A 20101-nucleotide genomic window follows, 5' to 3' on the forward strand; every position below is an offset into this window, starting at 1 on the left:
AACATTGCCTGAACAATCATTTAGTCAATATTTGCAACCCGTACTAAATTCATAATTCTATAGTTGACAAGACACTCAATTCATCATCAGTCAATCAAGTAATTCCACTATTCTAACGGAGGGAATTACACACGTTTTGAGCACTAGGAGAGATTCTGCTAATCTGACCCATTGAAACCGACTGTTTCTGCAGGGAATACATTCGGCCTCTCCCATTTAACCAGAGGTAGGACCAGTTGATCTTCTGCTAGAGGTTGTGTAGTAAATCACTGAGTGGGCCTCCACTCCCCATAGAAACCTGAAGAGGTAGCCTACTGATGGCTCACACCCATCTATGTTAGTCAAAACATTTGCAAACCAGATTAAGTTCAGTGTTGACAGATAACTGAGATCTCAATCTCGTCCCCAGACAGGTTACGGAGTTCAATGTTTTTGCACTTTGTTTCTGCTGAGCCTCTATTTACAATGGAGTTCAGAAGATGTTTCCATAATTGTCACTGAAAACCAGTTTACATTATCAGTCAAAAGAAAGTTGACTAGGCAAGCCAGTTAAGAACAAATTCTTAATTACAGTGACGGCATACCCTGGCCAAACCCCAACGATGCTGGGCCAATTGTGCGCCACCCTATGGGACCCCCAATCACGGCCGGTTGTGATACAGCCTGGAATCAAACCAGGGTCTGTAGTGACGCCTCTAGCACTGAGATGCAGTGCCTTAGACCTTTGACATCCATAGGTAGAAAATGTTCCCAAATACAATGATAAAAATGCATCAGCCTTTAAACTGGCTTCAGGCTTCCATCAAATGATTGCATACTTTGCTGTGTCTCAACACAAACTGAATTACAGTATTAACATTTCTTTACATGTCTCCTTAAAACACTTCTGATGTGAAGGTCAGCTTTCAGACACTTTAAAACCAAAGCTTTGAGTCCACACATACTGAAGAGCCCACTTCTCAGACACAACAGCATGCAGTGGAGCCACTGAGTCAGGTTTCACTAAGCTACATAGTACTTACAAAATAGACATTTTAAAAAGGGATACATGGCTACATGAAACTTGACAAAATGGCTACAGTGTTTCTCCATGATCTGTACAATACAGATCCCCATACCACAAACAATATTGAAAACATATTTTTTCTGGGCCATAAGATCAGCCGAGAACACAAAACCATCATTTGTGTTGCAGTCCCATTTTGATTTTGTCTGCTGGTTATTGTGAAATCTGGTCACATCACTGGAGCGTTATTGAACCCCAAGGGAGAGAAGAGTTTTGAAAAACAGCCAATGATCAAGCACTTTAGCAGATCACATGGCTCCTATCCTAAGTAAGTGCTCTGCTGGGTCCAGGGCTCGACTTGCATTGACAAAGAAAACTGCCTTTCCCAGAGTCCTTTGGGGGGGGGGGGGTTAGAGACTCCACCCCCTTCGTTATATTCCACTTCCTCATATTGTTATTAGTGGTTCCCTCCCGGTTCTTCCCAGGCTTTGATGAGTTATGATGAAGAAAGAGAGCAGAGACAGACGTCCTCCAAAGAAAGAGGACGTCATCATTTTAGAAAAACAGAAAGAAAGGAAGGAAAACAACAGTAGCGTGTCTTTACCCCTTGGCCAACAAGACCCTTTAATCCTGACACCCAACCCCCCTAGTAGATTCATTAGGCTGCACATAGCCCAGCCCAGCCCAGCCCAGCCCAGCCCAGCCCAGCCCAGTCCAGCCCCACCCTATCCTCCCCAGCCCCCTCCTTCCCACACCTGGGTAGAGTCTCATCTCTGGCCATGCAGGACCGATATAACAGGGGTCTGCTGGGCACTGCCGGGCTGGGACACAGGGGGCCACATGGGGGTCTGGTGCATGTGGTGGTGGTGCTGGTAATGGTGGTGGTGCATGTGGTGGCCTGTGGGCGAGGAGGGGGGCAGCCAGGCAGGCTGGTGGTTGGGGGGTGATGACGCCCAGAAGGATCCGAAGCCAGCTGTGGAGGAGGGGGGGGAGCAGGCCATGGACACCTGGGTGGGACCTCCGCCTCCGGAGCTCCCTCGAGCAGTCTGACGCCCTCAGCTTGGAGAACATGGTGATGGTGTCGGGGAAGTTAGGCGGCGTGGCTGGGGTGTTCCTTGGAGTGCACATCTGGAAAACAGAAGACACGTGGGGTTTAAAATGAGTGACTTACATTGAGTTGAATGCACTTCATTTTAACATTCTGTCCCAATGATTTGGTCCCCATGGGGTGCTTCCATTGCTGCTGCCTGCTGTGAACTCTATGTACCAATAGAAGGCATGATTGGTGAGTTCATAAAACAAATAGCCTAGACTAGTTAGTTACTGTTGTGGGAGGCAGTTCACTTGTAGACTTGGGCATTGTGTGCAGTACAACTGCTGAACATTGTGAAGACAAGGTTTATAAACCCTGCAGCCACCTACATCCATTCACTGTGGTAAACATGGCAGCTTAACATGGTGTGCAGTTGCACAAAATGTCAGATGTCCCCACTGAGGCCATGAATGACTTTGTAATTTGTAAGACTGAGTGTGGTGCCTCAGGATAGAAACACCCCCACCACCAACAGGGATCAGGTAGCAGGCTAGCAGCCATTACAGGACAGAGGACCTTCTTAGCATTGCAGCAAGAGGTCAGGGCTGTTTTATTTCTAACACACAGCCACAGCCCCTCTGACATGAGGGTCACGCAAGCACCCGAAATGTGGATCTAATAGTATGAAAGAGGTGTCTAAAGTTGAAAAGGTAAATTGATTAGGTCACCAAACCAGATTAGAGCCTGGGACAGGCATGGTCATAGCTAGTGAAGATACTAGACATTTTGAAAGTGGAGGGAGCAGAGTGTAGTGCAGCATACAGTATAGTATTGAGTATCGTGAGGAAGTGAGGCACAGTCTTAGTGTTGATGTGAGGTGACAGGTCTGTCAGAGTGAGCAGCAGCTGCTCCAGTTAGGAGATGGACAAGCATGGTTTCAGTCTGTCTGGGTCTGATGGTTGACCACACTGAAACTGCCCCTCCTGCAGGATCCAAGATGGTGGTCCATACAGGGGGTTTCCTGTTTTTCATGGGAGAGACGTGACTGAGTTAATCTTTAAGCTGTGAATTATTTAACGTGTTTGTTATGGAAATTAATAGTAAAGGAGAGATATTCAAATATGGGTTATCTAGTCAAGTGATCAAATTTAGCTATAAAGCAATGAAGTCGACCCAGAAGCAATACAGCTGCTTAGACTGTCCAGATGCAGCTGTAAGGCTAACTATAAGGCTTGGTCCTAGTGAAGCAGTGAGTAGGTAGACAGAACAATAACAATGACAACCGTATGCTGGGCTGTGTTTAGCTACAGTGCTGTGCTGGGAGGGTGGGGCTGGGGCCCTGTCTAGCATGTTTGGCTCAGAGGAAGGGCAGGTCTGGACTGGACCCCATCTGCCGCCCATCGTTACACAAAACACATACACACATTCACAAGGAGGTTTGAACACCACGTACTTTCAAATGTTGCGATATCATCCTTAATGTTTACAATAGTGATACAGCCAGTAATAGTATTAGCGGTAGGGATAATAGTAGTAGTGGTAGGGATAATAGTAGTAGTAGGGATAATAGTAGTAGTGGTAGTGATAGTAGTAGTGATAGTGATAATAGTAGTAGTGGTAGTGATAGTAGTAGTGATAGTGATAATAGTAGTGATTATAGTAGTAGGGATATTAGTAGTAGGGATAATAGTAGTCGTAGTAGTAGTAGTAGTAGTAGTAGTAGTAGTAGTAGTAGTAGTAGTAGTAGTGATAATAATACTAGTAGTAGGGATAATAGTAGTAGTAGTAGTAGGGATAATAGTAGTAGTGGGGATAATAGTAGTAGTGGTAGGGATTACAATAGTAGTAGTGGTAGTGATAATAGTGGTAATGATAATAGTAGTAGTGGTAGGGATGATAATAGTAGTAGGGATGAGAGTGGTAGTGATAATAATAGTAGTGGTAGTGATAATAGTAGTAGTGAGAGTGATAGTAGTTGTGATAGTAGTAGTAGTAGTGATAATAATAGTAGTAGCAGGGATAATAATAGTAGTGGTAGGGATAATAATAGTAGTAGTAGGGATAGTAGTAGTGATAGCGATAGTAGTAGTGATAGTGATAATAGTAGTAGTAGTGATAGTAGTAGTAGTGATAGTAGTAGTAGGGATATTAGTAGTAGGGATAATAGTAGTAGTAGTAGTAGGCATAATAGTAGTAGCGGGGATAATAGTAGTAGTGGTAGGGATTATAATAGTAGTAGTGGTAGGGATGATAATAGTGGTAGTGATAATAGTGGTAGTGATAATAGTAGTAGTGGTAGTGATAATAGTAGTAGTGAGAGTGATAGTAGTAGTAGTAGTGATAATAATAGTAGTAGTAGTGATAATAATAGTAGTAGTAGTGATAATAATAGTAGTAGTAGTGATAGTAGTAGTAGGGATAGTAGTAGGTATAACAGTAGTAGTGGTAGGGATAATAGTAGTAGTGATAATAATAGTAGTGGTAGGGATAATAATAGTGATAATAGTAGTAGTGGTAGTGATAGTAGTAGTGATCGTGATAATAGTAGTAGTAGTCGTGGGGATAAAAGTAGTAGTAGTAGGGATGATAATAGTAGTAGTGGTAGGGATAATAGTAGTAGTGGTAGTGATAGTGATAGTGAGAATAGTAGTAGTGGTAGTGATAGTAGTAGTGATAGTGATAATAGTAGTAGTAGTCGTGGGGATAAAAGTAGTAGTAGTAGGGATGATAATAGTAGTAGTGGTAGGGATAATAGTAGTAGGGATAATAGTGGTAGTGATAATAGTAGTAGTGGTAGTAGTAGTAGTGATAGTAGTAGTGATAACAGTAGTAGTGGTAGTGATAATAGTAGTAGGGATAATAGTAGTAGTAGTAGTAGTAGTAGTGATAGTAGTAGTGATAACAGTAGTAGTGGTAGTGATAATAGTAGTAGGGATAATAGTAGTAGTAGTAGTAGTAGTAGTGATAATAATAGTAGTAGTAGGGATAATAATAGTAGTGGTAGGGATAGTAGTAGTAGGGATAGTAGTAGGTATAATAGTAGTAGTGATAATAATAGTAGTGGTAGGGATAATAATAGTGGGGATAATAGTGGCAGTGATAATAGTAGTAGTGATAATAGTAGTAGTGGTAGTGATAGCAATAGTGATAGCGATAGCAGTGGTAGGGATAATAGTAGTAGTGATAATAATAGTAGTGGTAGGGATAATAGTGATAATAGTAGTAGTGGTAGTGATAGTGATAGTAGTAGTGATAGTGATAATAGTAGTAGTAGTCGTGGGGATAAAAGTAGTAGTAGTAGGGATGATAATAGTAGTAGTGGTAGGGATAATAGTAGTAGTGGTAGTGATAGTGATAGTAGTAGTGATAACAGTAGTAGTAGTGGGGATAGTAGTAGGTATAATAGTAGTAGTGGTAGGGATAATAGTAGTAGGGATAATAGTAGTAGTGGTAGGGATAGTGATAATAGTAGTAGTGATAGTGATAGTAGTAGTGATTAAAGTAGTAGGGAATATAGTAGTAGGGATAATAGTAGTAGTGGTAGGGATGATGATAATAGTAGTAGTGGTAGGGATGATAATAGTAGTAGGGATGATAATAGTAGTAGTGATAATAGTAGTAGTAGGGATAATAGTAGTAGTAGTGATAATAATAGTAGTGGTAGGGAGAGTAGTAGTAGTAGGGATAGTAGTAGTAGTAGGGATAGTAGTAGTAGGGATAGTAGTAGTTATAATAGTAGTAGTGGTAGCTATAAAAGTAGTAGGGATAATAGTAGTAGTGGTAGGGATATAGTAGTAGTGGTAGTGATCGTGATAATAGTAGTAGTGATAGTAATAGTGATAATAGGAGTAGTGGTAGTGATAGTGATAGTAGTAGTGATAGTGATAATAGTAGTAGTAGTAGTAGTAGTAGTGATAACAGTAGTAGTGGTAGTGATAACAGTAGTAGGGATAATAGTAGTAGTAGTGGGGATAATAGTAGTAGTAGGGATAATAATAGTAGTAGTAGTAGTAGTAGGGATAATAGTAGTAGTGATAATAATAGTAGTGGTAGGGATAATAATAGTGGGGATAATAGTGGTAGTGATAATAGTAGTAGTGGTAGTGATAGCAATAGTGATAGCGATAGTGATAATAGTGATAGTAGTAGTGATAGTGATAATAGTAGTAGTGGTAGTGATAGTGATAGTAGTAGTGATAGTGATAATAGTAGTAGTAGTCGAGGGGATAATAGTAGTATTAGAAGGGATGATAATAGTAGTAGTGGTAGGGATAATAGTAGTAGGGATAATAGTGGTAGTGATAATAGTAGTAGTGGTAGTAGTAGTAGTGATAACAGTAGTAGTGGTAGTGATAACAGTAGTAGGGATAATAGTAGTAGTAGTGGGGATAATAGTAGTAGTAGGGATAATAGTAGTAGTAGTAGTAGGGATAATAGTAGTAGTGATAATAATAGTAGTGGTAGGGATAATAATAGTGGGGATAATAGTGGTAGTGATAATAGTAGTAGTGATAGTGATAATAGTAGTAGTGGTAGTGATAGTGATAGTAGTAGTGATAACAGTAGTAGTAGTGGGGATAGTAGTGGTAGGGATAATAGTAGTAGTGATAATAGTAGTAGGGATAATAGTAGTAGCGGTAGTGATAATAGTAGTAGTAGTGGGGATAATAGTAGTAGTAGTAGGGATAGTAGTAGTAGTAGTAGGGATAGTAGTAGTAGGGATAGTAGTAGTTATAATAGTAGTAGTGGTAGCTATAATAGTAGTAGGGATAATAGTAGTAGTGGTAGGGATAATAGTAGTAGGGATAATAGTAGTAGTGATAGTAGTAGTGATAATAGTAGTAGCGGTAGTGATAATAGTAGTGATAGTGATAGTAGTAGTGATAACAGTAGTAGTGGTAGTGGTAATAGTAGTAGTAGTAGGGATAATAGTAGTAGTAATGGTAGGGATAATAGTATTGGTATTGATAATAGTAGTAGTAGTAGTGGTAGTGATAATAGTAGTAGTAGTAGTAGGGATAATAGTAGTAGTAGTGATAATAGTAGTAGTAGTAGGAATAATAGTAGTAGTAGTGGTAGTGATAATAGTAGTAGGAATAATAGTAGTAGTAGTAGGGATAATAGTAGTAGTAGTAGTAGGGATAACAGTAGTAGTAGTAGGGATAATAGTAGTAGTAGGGATAATAGTAGTAGTAGTAGTAGTAGTAGTAGTAGTGGGGATAATAGTAGTAGTAGGGATAATAGTAGTAGTAGTAGTAGTAATAGTAGTAGTGGGGATAATAGTAGTAGTAGGGATAATAATAGTAGTAGTAGGGATAATAGTAGTAGTAGGGATAATAGTAGTAGTAGTAGTAGGGATAATAGTAGTAGTAGTGGGGATAATAGTAGTAGTAGTGGGGATAATAATAGTAGTAGTGGGGATAATAGTAGTAGTTTGGATAATAGTAGTAGTAGTAGTAGTAGTGGTAGTAGTAGTAGTAGTGGGTGATAATAGTAGTAGTAATAAGAGTAGTAGTGATAATAGTAGTAGTGGTAGTGATAATAGTAGTGATAATAGTAATAGTGGTTGTAGGGATAAAAGTAGTGATAGTGAAATTAGTAGTAGTGGTGGTGATAATAGTAGTGGTACTGATAATAGTAGTGGTGGTAATAGTAGTGGTGGTAACAGTAGTGATAATAGTGGTGATGGTAATAGTAGTGGTAGGTGTAGTAGGGATAATAGTAGTGATGGGAATAGTAGTGGTAGTAGTGATAATAGTAGTGGTAGTGATAATAGTAGTAGTAGGGGTAATAGTAGTGATGGTAGTAGTGGTGGTAGTAGTGATAATAGTAGTGGTAGTGATAATAGTAGTGGTAGTGATATTAGTAGTAGTAGGGATAATAGTAGTGGTAGTGATAATAGTAGTAGTAGTAGTAGTAGTAGTAGTAGGGATAATAGTAGTGATGGTAATAGTGGTAGTGATAATAGTAGTTGTAGTAGGGATAATAGTAGTGATGGTAATAGTAGTGGTAGTAGTGATAATAGTAGTGGTAGTAGTAGTAGTGATAATAGTAGTGGTAGTGATAATAGTAGTAGAAGTAGTAGTAGTAGTAGGGGTAATAGTGGTAGTGATAATAGTAGTTGTAGTAGGGATAATAGTGATGGTAATAGTAGTGGTAGTAGTGATAATAGTAGGGGTAGTGATAATAATAGTAGTAGTAGTAGGGATAATAGTAGTGATGGTAATAGTAGGGATAATAGTGGTGATGGTAATAGTAGTGGTATTAGTAGTAGGGATAATAGTAGTGGTAGTGATAATAATAGTAGTAGTGGTAGTAGGGATAATAGTAGTGATGGTAATAGTGGTAGTGATAATAGTAGTGATGGTAATAGTGGTAGTGATAATAGTAGTTGTAGTAGGGATAATAGTAGTGATGGTAATAGTAGTGGTAGTGATAATAGTAGTTGTAGTAGGGATAATAGTAGTGATGGTAATAGTAGTGGTAGTGATAATAGTAGTTGTAGTAGGGATAATAGTACTGGTAGTGATAATAGTAGTTGTAGTAGGGATAATAGCAGTGATGGCAATAGTAGTGGTTGTAGTATGGATAGTAGTGGTAGTGATAATAGTAGTAGTAGGGATAATAGTAAGGTGATAATAGTAGTAGTAGTAGTAGGGCTAATAGTAGTAGTAGTAGGGCTAATAGTAGTAGTAGTAGGGATAATAGTAGTAGTAGTAGGGATAATAGTAGTAGTAGTAGGGATAATAGTAGTAGTAGTAGGGATAATAGTAGTAGTAGGGATAATAGTAGTAGTAGTAGGGATAATAGTAGTAGTAGTAGGGATAATAGTAGTAGTAGTAGTGGGGATAATAGTAGTAGTAGGGATAATAGTAGTAGTAGGGATAATGGTAGTAGTAGGGATAATGGTAGTAGTAGGGATAATGGTAGTAGTAGGGATAATGGTAGTAGTAGGGATAATGGTAGTAGTAGGGATAATGGTAGTAGTAGGGATAATAGTAGTAGTAGGGATAATAGTAGTAGTGGTAGGGATGATAATAGTAGTAGTGGTAGGGATGATAATAGTAGTAGTGGTAGGGATAATAGTAGTAGGGATAATAGTAGTAGGGATAGTAGTAGTAGTAGTAGGGATAATAGTAGTAGTAGGAGTAGGGATAATAGTAGTAGTAGGAGTAGTGGGGATAATAGTAGTAGTGGGGATAATAGTAGTAGTAGGGATAATAGTAGTAGTAGTGGTAGGGATGATAATAGTAGTAGTGGTAGGGATGACAATAGTAGTAGTAGGGATAATAGTAGTAGTGGTAGGGATAATTGTAGTAGTAATAATAGTAGTAGTAATAATAGTAGTGGTAGGGATAATAGTGGTAGTGATAATAGTAGTAGTGGTAGTGATAATAGTAGTAGTGGTAGTGATAATAGTAGTAGGGATAATAGTAGTAGGGATAATAGTAGTAGTGGTAGTGATAATAGTAATAGTGGTTGTAGGGATAAAAGTAGTGATAGTGAAATTAGTAGTAGTGGTGGTGATAATAGTAGTGGTGGTAACAGTAGTGATAATAGTGGTGATGGTAATAGTAGGGATAATAGTAGTGGTAGTGATAATAGTAGTAATAGTAGTAGTAGGGATAATAGTAGTGATGGTAATAGTGGTAGTGATAATAGTTGTTGTAGGGATAATAGTAGTAGTAGTAGTAGTAGTAGTAGGGATAATAGTAGTAGTAGTGGTAGGGATAATAGTAATGGTATTGATGATAGTAGTAGTAGTAGTAGGGATAATAGTAGTGATGGTAATAGTGGTAGTGATAATAGTTGTAGTAGGGATAATAGTAGTGATGGTAATAGTAGTGGTAGTGATAATAGTAGTAGTAGTAGGGATAATAGTAGTGATGGTAATAGTGGTAGTGATAATAGTTGTAGTAGGGATAATAGTAGTGATGGTAATAGTAGTGGTAGTGATAATAGTAGTAGTAGTAGTAGGGATAATAGTAGTAGTAGTGGTAGGGATAATAGTAATGGTATTGATGATAGTAGTAGTAGTAGTAGGGATAATAGTAGTGGAAGTGATAATAGTAGTTGTAGTAGGGATAATAGTAGTGATTGTAGTAGTAGTAGGGATAATAGTAGCAGGAGTGATACTAGTAGTAGGGATAATAGTAGTAGTAGTAGGGATAATAGTAGTAGGGATAATAGTAGTAGGGATAATAGTAGTAGTGGTAGTGATAATAGTAATAGTGGTTGTAGGGATAAAAGTAGTGATAGTGAAATTAGTAGTAGTGGTGGTGATAATAGTAGTGGTGGTAACAGTAGTGATAATAGTGGTGATGGTAATAGTAGGGATAATAGTAGTGGTAGTGATAATAGTAGTAATAGTAGTAGTAGGGATAATAGTAGTGATGGTAATAGTGGTAGTGATAATAGTTGTTGTAGGGATAATAGTAGTAGTAGTAGTAGTAGTAGTAGTAGTAGTAGTAGTAGGGATAATAGTAGTAGTAGTGGTAGGGATAATAGTAATGGTATTGATGATAGTAGTAGTAGTAGTAGGGATAATAGTAGTGATGGTAATAGTGGTAGTGATAATAGTTGTAGTAGGGATAATAGTAGTGATGGTAATAGTAGTGGTAGTGATAATAGTAGTAGTAATAGTAGTAGTAGGGATAATAGTAGTGATGGTAATAGTGGTAGTGATAATAGTTGTAGTAGGGATAATAGTAGTGATGGTAATAGTAGTGGTAGTGATAATAGTAGTAGTAGTAGTAGTAGTAGTAGTAGGGATAATAGTAGTAGTAGTGGTAGGGATAATAGTAATGGTATTGATGATAGTAGTAGTAGTAGTAGGGATAATAGTAGTGGAAGTGATAATAGTAGTTGTAGTAGGGATAATAGTAGTGATTGTAGTAGTAGTAGGGATAATAGTAGCAGGAGTGATACTAGTAGTAGTAGTAGGGATAATAGTAGTAGTAGTAGGGATAATAGTAGTAGGGATAATAGTAGTAGGGATAATAGTAGTAGTAGTAGGGATAATAGTAGTAGTAGTAGGGATAATAGTAGTAGTAGGGATAATAGTAGTAGTAGGGATAATAGTAGTAGGGATAATAGTAGTAGGGATAATAGTAGTAGGGATAATAGTAGTGGTAGGGATAATAGTAGTGGTAGGGATAATAGTAGTAGGGATAATAGTAGTGATTGTAGTAGTAGTATGGATAGTAGTAGTAGTAGTAGTAGTAGTAGGGATAATAGTAGTAGTAGTAGTAGGGATAATAGTAGTAGTAGTAGTATGGATAATAGTAGTGGTAGTGATAATAGTAGTAGTAGTAGTAGTAGTAGGGATAATAGTAGTAGTAGTAGTAGTATGGATAATAGTAGTGGTAGTGATAATAGTAGTGATTGTAGTAGGGATAATAGTAGTGATTGTAGTAGTCGTGATAATAGTAGTGGTGGTAATAGTTGTGGTAGCAGTTTAATTCGTTTACAGGAAGGTCCTAGTAAAGGAGTAAATCATTATATTTGGCTAGGCTATGGGCTCAAACCAGAACTTCTCCTACAGTATTTATGGTCTTGTTTTGTCATCAGAAGGCGCAGGGTAGAGCTTGTACTGCCCCACAGCAACAAACAGTTACATCCCTCATGTGCTCACACACCAGAGGGGAAACAGGTGATATGACAAATGCCATGTGCTACCATGTGCTACCACAACCACTACTACAACTACCACCACCTACCACCACTATTTCTACCACCACCACCACAACTACTACGACTACCACCACCACAACTACATCTACCACTACTACGACTACCACCACCAGTACTACCATCACAACCACCACCCCTACTACCACCACCACAGTGCACTACCCACTTTCCATGAATTATATTATGTACAGAGTAATGAAAAAAAAAACAATGTAATTAAATTGATATAGGAATGTCATCCTCTCTAGGACTTACTTATTATGACTTGTTTTCTCAGTTCAAGTACCAGGCCTAATTAAATAAATAAAAACCCAGCCCCATGTTTACAACAAGCAATGCAATCCTGGATGTCAATTGGTTGTGGAAATGTGACCCTTCGGTGTAGGTTTAAGGCTATAAGAGTCCCTTACATATACACATATTTGTTCTCCCTGTATAGTCAATAGTGTTTGATTGAGGGCAGTGTTGGGTACATTATTGTTGCTACACAAAGCTCTTTCTTCCCCACACCCACTGTTTCCCCTGTGGTTCCCCCAGGCCCCAAGGAGAGTGCAGGGCAACCTAGAGAGAGAGAGAGAGAGCGGGGGAAGGACTAACACCCACAATACATGGAGATGGCTTGCAGCTGCTGATGATTGCCTCTCCACACTCTCTATATCCTTTAACAGCCCTTCCTCCTCCTCTGTAGCAGATAGCTCTCTTACATCACTCCTCCTCCCAGCATGCACATGCCCGCCTCACACACAAACCTACTTGTACACATGCACACACACACTCGCAAACACACAAACACCCTCCAGCGGTATGATGTAATGGCTGCACAGAAAAGAATAACAAACCCTGGCCCCCGCCACTCACACACTTCCTCTCGCTCAAGCTCGAACATGCTCCTCCCACCCAAGAGGAAGGGAAAGAAGAGAGAAAACCAAAACAGTGTTGTAGCAGCAGAGCAGCAACAGACAGATGATAAGGGGATGGCTGGGTTCAGTGAACACGTCAACACTGCATGCTCACAGCACAGCCTCCATGTGGTAAACATTACATTACATTTCCAGCTCGCTGCTCCAGGGCTTTTACTGGTCAGTTGAAGCAGAAAGTTTCATGCACGGACCACATGATCACTATAGCCGTTAGGGAATAGCATTGCATAAATTGGCTTGAGCCAAGGACAGGGGCCAGCCTTGTGCCATTGCTATCATCGAAGTTAAATTAGCTATTGGGACCCAGCTACTTCGCTGTGCCTGACATACGGAGTTGGCATAACAATGCATATTTTCATGCAATACATGTTGAAGGAAAAGGTTTCAAAATATTGTGTAAGGTTTAAGAATTCATGATATGAAACGTATGTTGCACTAAAAAGCATGGTGCCGGTCCATGTGGCAGTATATCTTAAGTAAGTTTACCCTAAAAGGCTTGGGCAGTGTTGAAAACCAATAAGCACCGTAGAGTAGTACAGCAGGATGTAGACTTTACTACTCAGGAGCGATAACTCCAGTGATGTCACTCTGCCAGACACAGCTGTACTACTATGCCCATGGCTCTAGTCCTGTCCTGTTGGTGAATCTGTCCCTCTGTCTGTCTGAAGAGGAGGAGCAGACTGGCCTGGTCACTGACGCTGCAGCCATACCGTAAATTAGCTCCCTGAACACACTGACAGAATGTAATACATGCCTTAGGCCGTTTTTTCTTTTTTAAGGGGAACAAAATGCACTTACCATCTGGTGGTGGTGACTGGGGATGTTGGCCTCCTGGAAAAAGGAGCTTAAGGCTGTCTGTTGAGGGAGAGAGAGAGACAGAACGAGGGGAAGAGAGGAAATTGTCTGTGAGAACATTGTGAGCACTTGAACTGCCATTTGGGGTAGGGTGGGCATTTGACCTTTGAGTGTTCAAGTACTCGCATTATTTTTTTCTGAATATTCGGGGGAAAAAATACTTTTAGAACACAAGGCCCACACTGGAAAAAGTGTGCAGTTAGCTATGCCAACAGTGCGCAACAAAGCGTAATTTATCATAACCAGTGAAGATAACAAATCCTAATTGCTAAATTGCCTCATATACATTGAGTGCACAAAAACATTAAGAATACTTTTCTAATATTGAGTTGTGAATGACCCCCCCACACCCTTTGCACTCAGAACAGCCTCAATACGTCGGGGCATGGACTCTACAAGGTGCCGAAAGTGTTCCACAGGGAAGATGACCCATGTCTCTCTCCCACAGTTGTGTCCAGTTGGCTGGATGTCCTTTGGGTGGTAGACTATTCTTGATACACAGAAAACTGTTGAACATGTAAAAACCCACCAGCGTTGCAGTTCTTGACACAAACCGTCTCAATTGTCTCCGGGCTTAAAAAAACGTATCTAACATGCCTCCTCTCCTTCATCTACACTGATTGAAGTGGATTTAACAGGTGATATCAATTAGGGATCATAGCGGTCACTTGGATTCATCTGGTCAGAGCAGGTGTTCATAATGTTTTGTACACTCAGTGTATATTCAATTAATTAAAAAACAAGTGCTATTTAAGATACATTTACTGAACCTGTAATATCAACTGGTTGTATTATATATTGGAACTCAATCTTCAAAAAGGTAGTAACCTCCACAGCCAAGGCTAACCAATCCTAAAATGACACTAGCAGTTCGCAAAGTGGGGTCGTCACTAGTTCCCACAGCCACAAGGTCAAGCTTTCGAGTGGCGCAGCGGTTTAATTAAGGCACTGCATCTCAGTGCTAGAGGCGTCACTACAGACCTTGGTTTGATTCCAGGCTGTATCACAACCGGCCGTGATTGGGAGTCCCATTGGGCAGCGCACAATTGGCCCAACGTCGTCCGGGTAAGGACGTCATTGTAAATGAGAATTTTTTCTTAACTGACTTGCCTAGTTAAATAAAAAATAAACTATGCCTGTTTCTACAACGTCTCTTCTTAAAATCAGATTTTAAACCTAACCTTATGCCTAACCTTAAGACCAAAAAGCAAATATTTTGTTTTCATGAATTGTTCAGTACAGTCAATTTTGACTTTGTGGTAACTAGTGACAACCGCATATTATTACAAAATTGCAGCGCATTGTTGGAACACATATTTCCCTACTTCAGTCAACCAGTCCATTTTGAATTTGTGATAAAACTGATGTAATTTGGCAAGGAATGTAGCTTGTGTATCCCATCAGTTAGATCTGTTTTTATAGACATTTATTTCTGTAGGCCTAACGGGAGCTTGTGTGAGCACTCATCACGCGTGTCTAGAGGGAGCGGGTCAGAACACAACTGAGTGAGTGAGACAAGGAGGTTAAAGGGAATTTAGGGAGCAGAACTTTGTAATGCTTGGCTTGGTTTCTTTTTTGTTGTGTTACGCAAATGCACATGCAGAAATCGAACATTAGAGTCCACATTTTTTTTTGACCAAATAGTTCTACAGTATAAACAAATTATACTCTCTGGTTAAAGATTGAGTTTTGACGTCCGTTCCAGTACTCACGCCCATCTTTAGTTTGCGGACCACAAAACAGTAGTAACACATTTCACCTTCCAATCCGCTCACTGTGGAGAGTCTGACCCCATCCCCCTCTGCTAGCATCGGCCTATAGGTCAGTTGGTACGAGTAGATCACATGACTCTGGGGTTAAAACTATTATCCTCCACTGTCTAAAACAGGGTTTGTAAACCACGCAGAGAGAGAGGCAGTGGCAGACAGGCTAATGGCTCAGTGAGAATGTACACATTACACAGGCTTGTTTAAAATGATAATTAGCATGGAAAAGAAAACCGCTAGTAGCCTAGTACTGTTCCTTTACCTAAAACTAGTGTTACAACTCAGTGACATGTAAACAGTTTAGGCTATATAAACTACCGTGAATGGGGTATATGTGCTATATTCTCAGGGACAATTCACATAGGCCACAACAAAACCTAGTTTGTGACAGCCTTCCTCTGACGGGCTATGAGGAAACACAATGTAAACAAGTAGTCCTACTTTCAGTTGCTGCCCTCGAACACAAACAAGGAAGTCCATAGGCTGCTTCTATTGTTTCACTCTGTTGTTCTTTTTAAGAGGTGGAAAATTTACAAATGCTGTGTCATTCCTTCGTATACAAATCGCCTCATATGAATGTGTCTTAGTAACTGGATTAAAATAATTGCATGCAGCCTACTACTAAAATGACAGCATGTCTAGCTAAACCTTAGTGCCTTGCCTAGCCTCCATTTCCCTTCACTAGAATCTCTCTTTGCTAACACTTCAATGAATGTGTGGTTTCCCCTCATGGCTGAAGTCGACCCCTCCCCCACAAACCATGCTCTGTGGTTGTTTGACAACAGCAGCAGTAGTGCAGGAATGTCTGCTGCTCAACGTGACACACATATCAACATGAATGTGCTGCACTGCCATTGTCTACCAGGCTGCTGGGATCACACTGTTCTTTGTCTATTTATGTTAAGTGTGTTTCTGTGTACATCCAAGACCATCAACAACGGTTCCGTTTCACACACAAATAATGTAGGTTACAAACACACAGTGCAACACCATATCTAAAAGCATCGGCATAAAGGTTTCAGTACTACTCATGGGCTTTAAGTGAGAGCATCCATTACCTTACGGAGCAGAGAACCTAGCAATGGAGCAGAGAACCTAGCAATGGAGCAGAGAGGAGTCATGACAGTGTTGCTTATGTAACATGACTGACAGAACACTGCAATGAAGCCTAGCACTAGGCCTATATAAAAGCAGAAGAATTGAACAGGTGTCTAAATGAGGGCACAGCAAACAATAACAAAAACATATTTTAAAAAACAGCCTGAAATAGGACAAATATAGGTGAACACAAAAGAATACTTAGGGTGATACGGAAGAGTGCAGAAGAAAGAAGTGCATTAATAATGGTGTAGTAACAGGGATAATGAGGCTGAGTGGGGGCTGTGCCATGAGGGAGTGAGAGTACCGAACATGCCCATGGATACAGCCTGCCCTGCAGCCAGGAGCCATGAGTAGACATGATGACACAGCCTGCTCTGCAGCCAGGAGCCACGAGTAGACACGACGACGTGAGAGGGACATTATACTGACATCATAGAAAGATGACTAGCCACAAAGACAATCAATTAACCAATAAAGGCTAACATTTTGAGATTGTATTATACATAAATATTTTATATAGAGACTCTACATATACACATACAATATATACAATATGTATACACAATATATACACAGAGAGCACTAAACATTAGGAACATCTTCCTAATATTGAGTTGCACCCCCTTTTCCCTCAGAATAGCCTCAATTCATTGGGGCATGGACTCTACAAGGCGTCGAAAGCATTCCACAGGGATGCTGGTCCATGTTGACTCCAATGCTTCCTACAGTTGTGTCAAGTTAGCTGGATGTCCTTTGGATGGTGGACCATTCTTGATACACATGGAAAACTGTTGAGGATGAAAAACCCAGCAGCATTGCAGTTTGTGACACACTCAAAACGGTGCGCCTGGCACCTACTACCATACCCCATTCAAAGGCACTTAAATATTTTGTCTGAATTTTTTCACCCTCTGAATGGCACACTTGCACAATGTCGCAATTGTCTCAAGGCTTAAAAATCCTTCTTTAACCTGTATCCTCCACTTCATCTACACTGATTGAAGTGGATTTAACAAGTAACATTAATAAGGGATCATAGCTTTTACCTGGTCAGTCTATGTCATGGAAAGAGCAGGTGTTCCTAATGTTTTGACCCTCCACTCCTTAGCCAACAGCATCTGGGAGAGCTCAGCCCAGCCATCGGCAACTAGCCCTTTGACCTTGAGCCGGACAGGTTGCACAGAGGAGGCTAAGTTGTCTCTGCAATGCATCTGCTCCAATCAAGCTACAGGCTGACTCTGCTCTCAGAAGCTTGGGAGGAGCTGAGCAGCCTCCTCAGCCCCTTCAAACCACCTGGCCCTGACACTTCTGCCTGCGCGTAAGCACTAACAAAAGCTTGGCCATTAGACAGAGCGGAGGTGTGTTTGGGAAACTATCTGAAAGCAGGGGCCTGAAGCCTCAGATCTTCTCAGCATCTCTCTGTTGTCCATACTTAGGGCCCTGTTGAATATTTCAAACCAGTGGCCTTGCATACTTTTCATTATACATTACTCTAGGGTGTGCTTCAACATGAACTGGATTTTTCTTTCATATCATGTAGTGAATTATGTATTCACTAAAAAGGTATGTTACTATTACGCTCATTCAATCTACAATTCCACCTTGCTGCTCTGGCTGAAACCATGATTGAAAAGGGTCACGCTGTGTGTTAGCTTAGAAGAAACGCCTGTGTGCATCTCTGAGCCAGGACTAGGAGTACTGGATATGAACAACTGGAAGGATAAGGCACCGTAATCTGCCTAAAGATAGATATCCCCTATGAATACTCCTGGACAAGAGTATGGTCAATCCAGGAGGTCCCCTGTGTCACCTTTCCCTAACCTTGTTCAACAAGCAATCATAAACACAATGTTCTTTAAATGTGTGTTGTGAGTGTGTTTATTGGTGCACTACTCTTACGCAGCCAAATATGGAAAGTAATAACTAGTAGCAGCTTGTTCCAAAATTGGAAGTGTGTATTGACTGGCCATAAGTCATACCAGTTGGGACTGAGGTATGAATTGCTGTGTGTGCTAGCTGTGTAACATACATACTATTACACTAAATAGCCTACACATTTTCAGAGCAGCGGCAATATTCAAAAAACAAAGGCAACGTTTGAGACACCTTTTACTTACTACAACAATGGGGTCTGGACAGGAAGAGCCTCTGCGTGTTTGGTGGTGTCAGGTCAAGAATGTAAACAAAGTTAACCTTATGGATTCAAAAACCTCAACCAGGTATTTTCTTCGTATTTTCTTCGCTCTCTGGATGGCCAGTTAGTTAGTTATCAAAAGCCGGTTGCATTATTACTGTATCTAGCTAAATTAGACATTCGAGATGGATTATGTTCATATGGCATTGAAATAAATCAGATCACACTACTATCAACTGCAACCATGGCTAGTTAGATCATGCAAATGTATATTGAATATGAATATTGAAAATGAAAAACCTAACATAAAATAACCAACGTAACCAATATAGATATCAAAACAATAACGTTAGCAGCATCAATTTCCCATCTCGTTAGCTGGTGTGAACAGCCAATTCGATTGGCAAACACCGCATTTCCTAATGTTAGCCCAGGTCTTCCGGATTATCCATCGTAAAAGCATGGTCGTATGACTGGGTTTACTTACATGGTTGTAAAAAAAAAATCGCCATTCACTAATTTCGGAGAACTTCTCCTTCTTTGCCTTTGTTAGCTAGCTAAAGTGGCTAGTTAGCCGCATCGCTATGAAACCAACATATAAACACACACATCGCATACCTCGAATTGCCAGTGAGCCGCTTGAAGAAGCTGCTTCGCTTGATCAGCAGCACAACCAGCAGTCAAAACAAACTGGTTGATCATCACTTGATGCCTGAGTTCGTCCATATTCACCCCACCTCAGTTATTTTATCGTTGAAACTTAGGAAAACAAAGCCTCGTTTTTTTCTTCAAAATTTCGAATTCAATCGCTCAAACCTGATCCTCCTTACCACGCTCTACCCTCGCCTTCCAGTAACAACAAATATGTCCATGTCATCACCAACAACAAAGCCAAGCACAACAGCTGATTGGATAAACAAGTCAGCAAGATTGTACGGGCTGGTACACCATTGGCTATCACGCGAGCCAGCAAGCCGTTGGAGTAAGGTAATTGCAGGGTACATATATTCATGGATTGGATACCAGAGGATGAGTAAATCACACCTATTGGCTTATTTCTATAAGAAGGTATATGAGGGTCGTTCAATAATTGGTCAATTTAGAGATAACGTATTGAAAAGGTCCAGGATTGGTATTTCTATTGTAAATATTTACAGCAACGTTATGATGGTTGTCTTTGTGCCACACCAAACATATTGTACTGGTTACAATATAGGCACGTTTCAAATGCTGTACATTTGATCATAATAACAGTAGTCGATAATATAACAGTTTATGGACGGTGAGCAAAGCCTACTGTTCATACTTTTTTTCCCCCCAAACAGAAAATACATAATAATAAATGTGCTGTGCTTTCGGCGAGTCTCTGAATAGCTGATACTATGTTATGTGACAGCATATACAGAAGAAAAGTGTATTCATTTCTGTCTGCATTGGTGCCCAAACACGTTCTCTGTGTTATTCTCTGAGTACTATCCACTAGGCAGTGGGATGTCAAGCTCCCTCCCTGCAAGACTGAATAATTCAGCTGAGGTGTAGGTAAATAGTATATTAAAGGTGAAAGCGTGACAGAGAAGACTATCTATTATGTAT

The 20101-nt window shown here is 40.0% G+C and overlaps 1 pseudogene; it reads right to left on the reverse strand.

Annotated features, from left to right (window-relative positions):
- Positions 1-1552: 1552 nt before the first annotated feature.
- Positions 1553-19235, reverse strand: LOC139421437 (UBA-like domain-containing protein 2; annotated as a pseudogene).
- Between the last annotated feature and the right edge of the window lie 866 nt (positions 19236-20101).

Source organism: Oncorhynchus clarkii, chromosome 12, assembly GCF_045791955.1.
Source record: "Oncorhynchus clarkii lewisi isolate Uvic-CL-2024 chromosome 12, UVic_Ocla_1.0, whole genome shotgun sequence".
Lineage (NCBI taxonomy): Eukaryota > Metazoa > Chordata > Actinopteri > Salmoniformes > Salmonidae > Oncorhynchus > Oncorhynchus clarkii.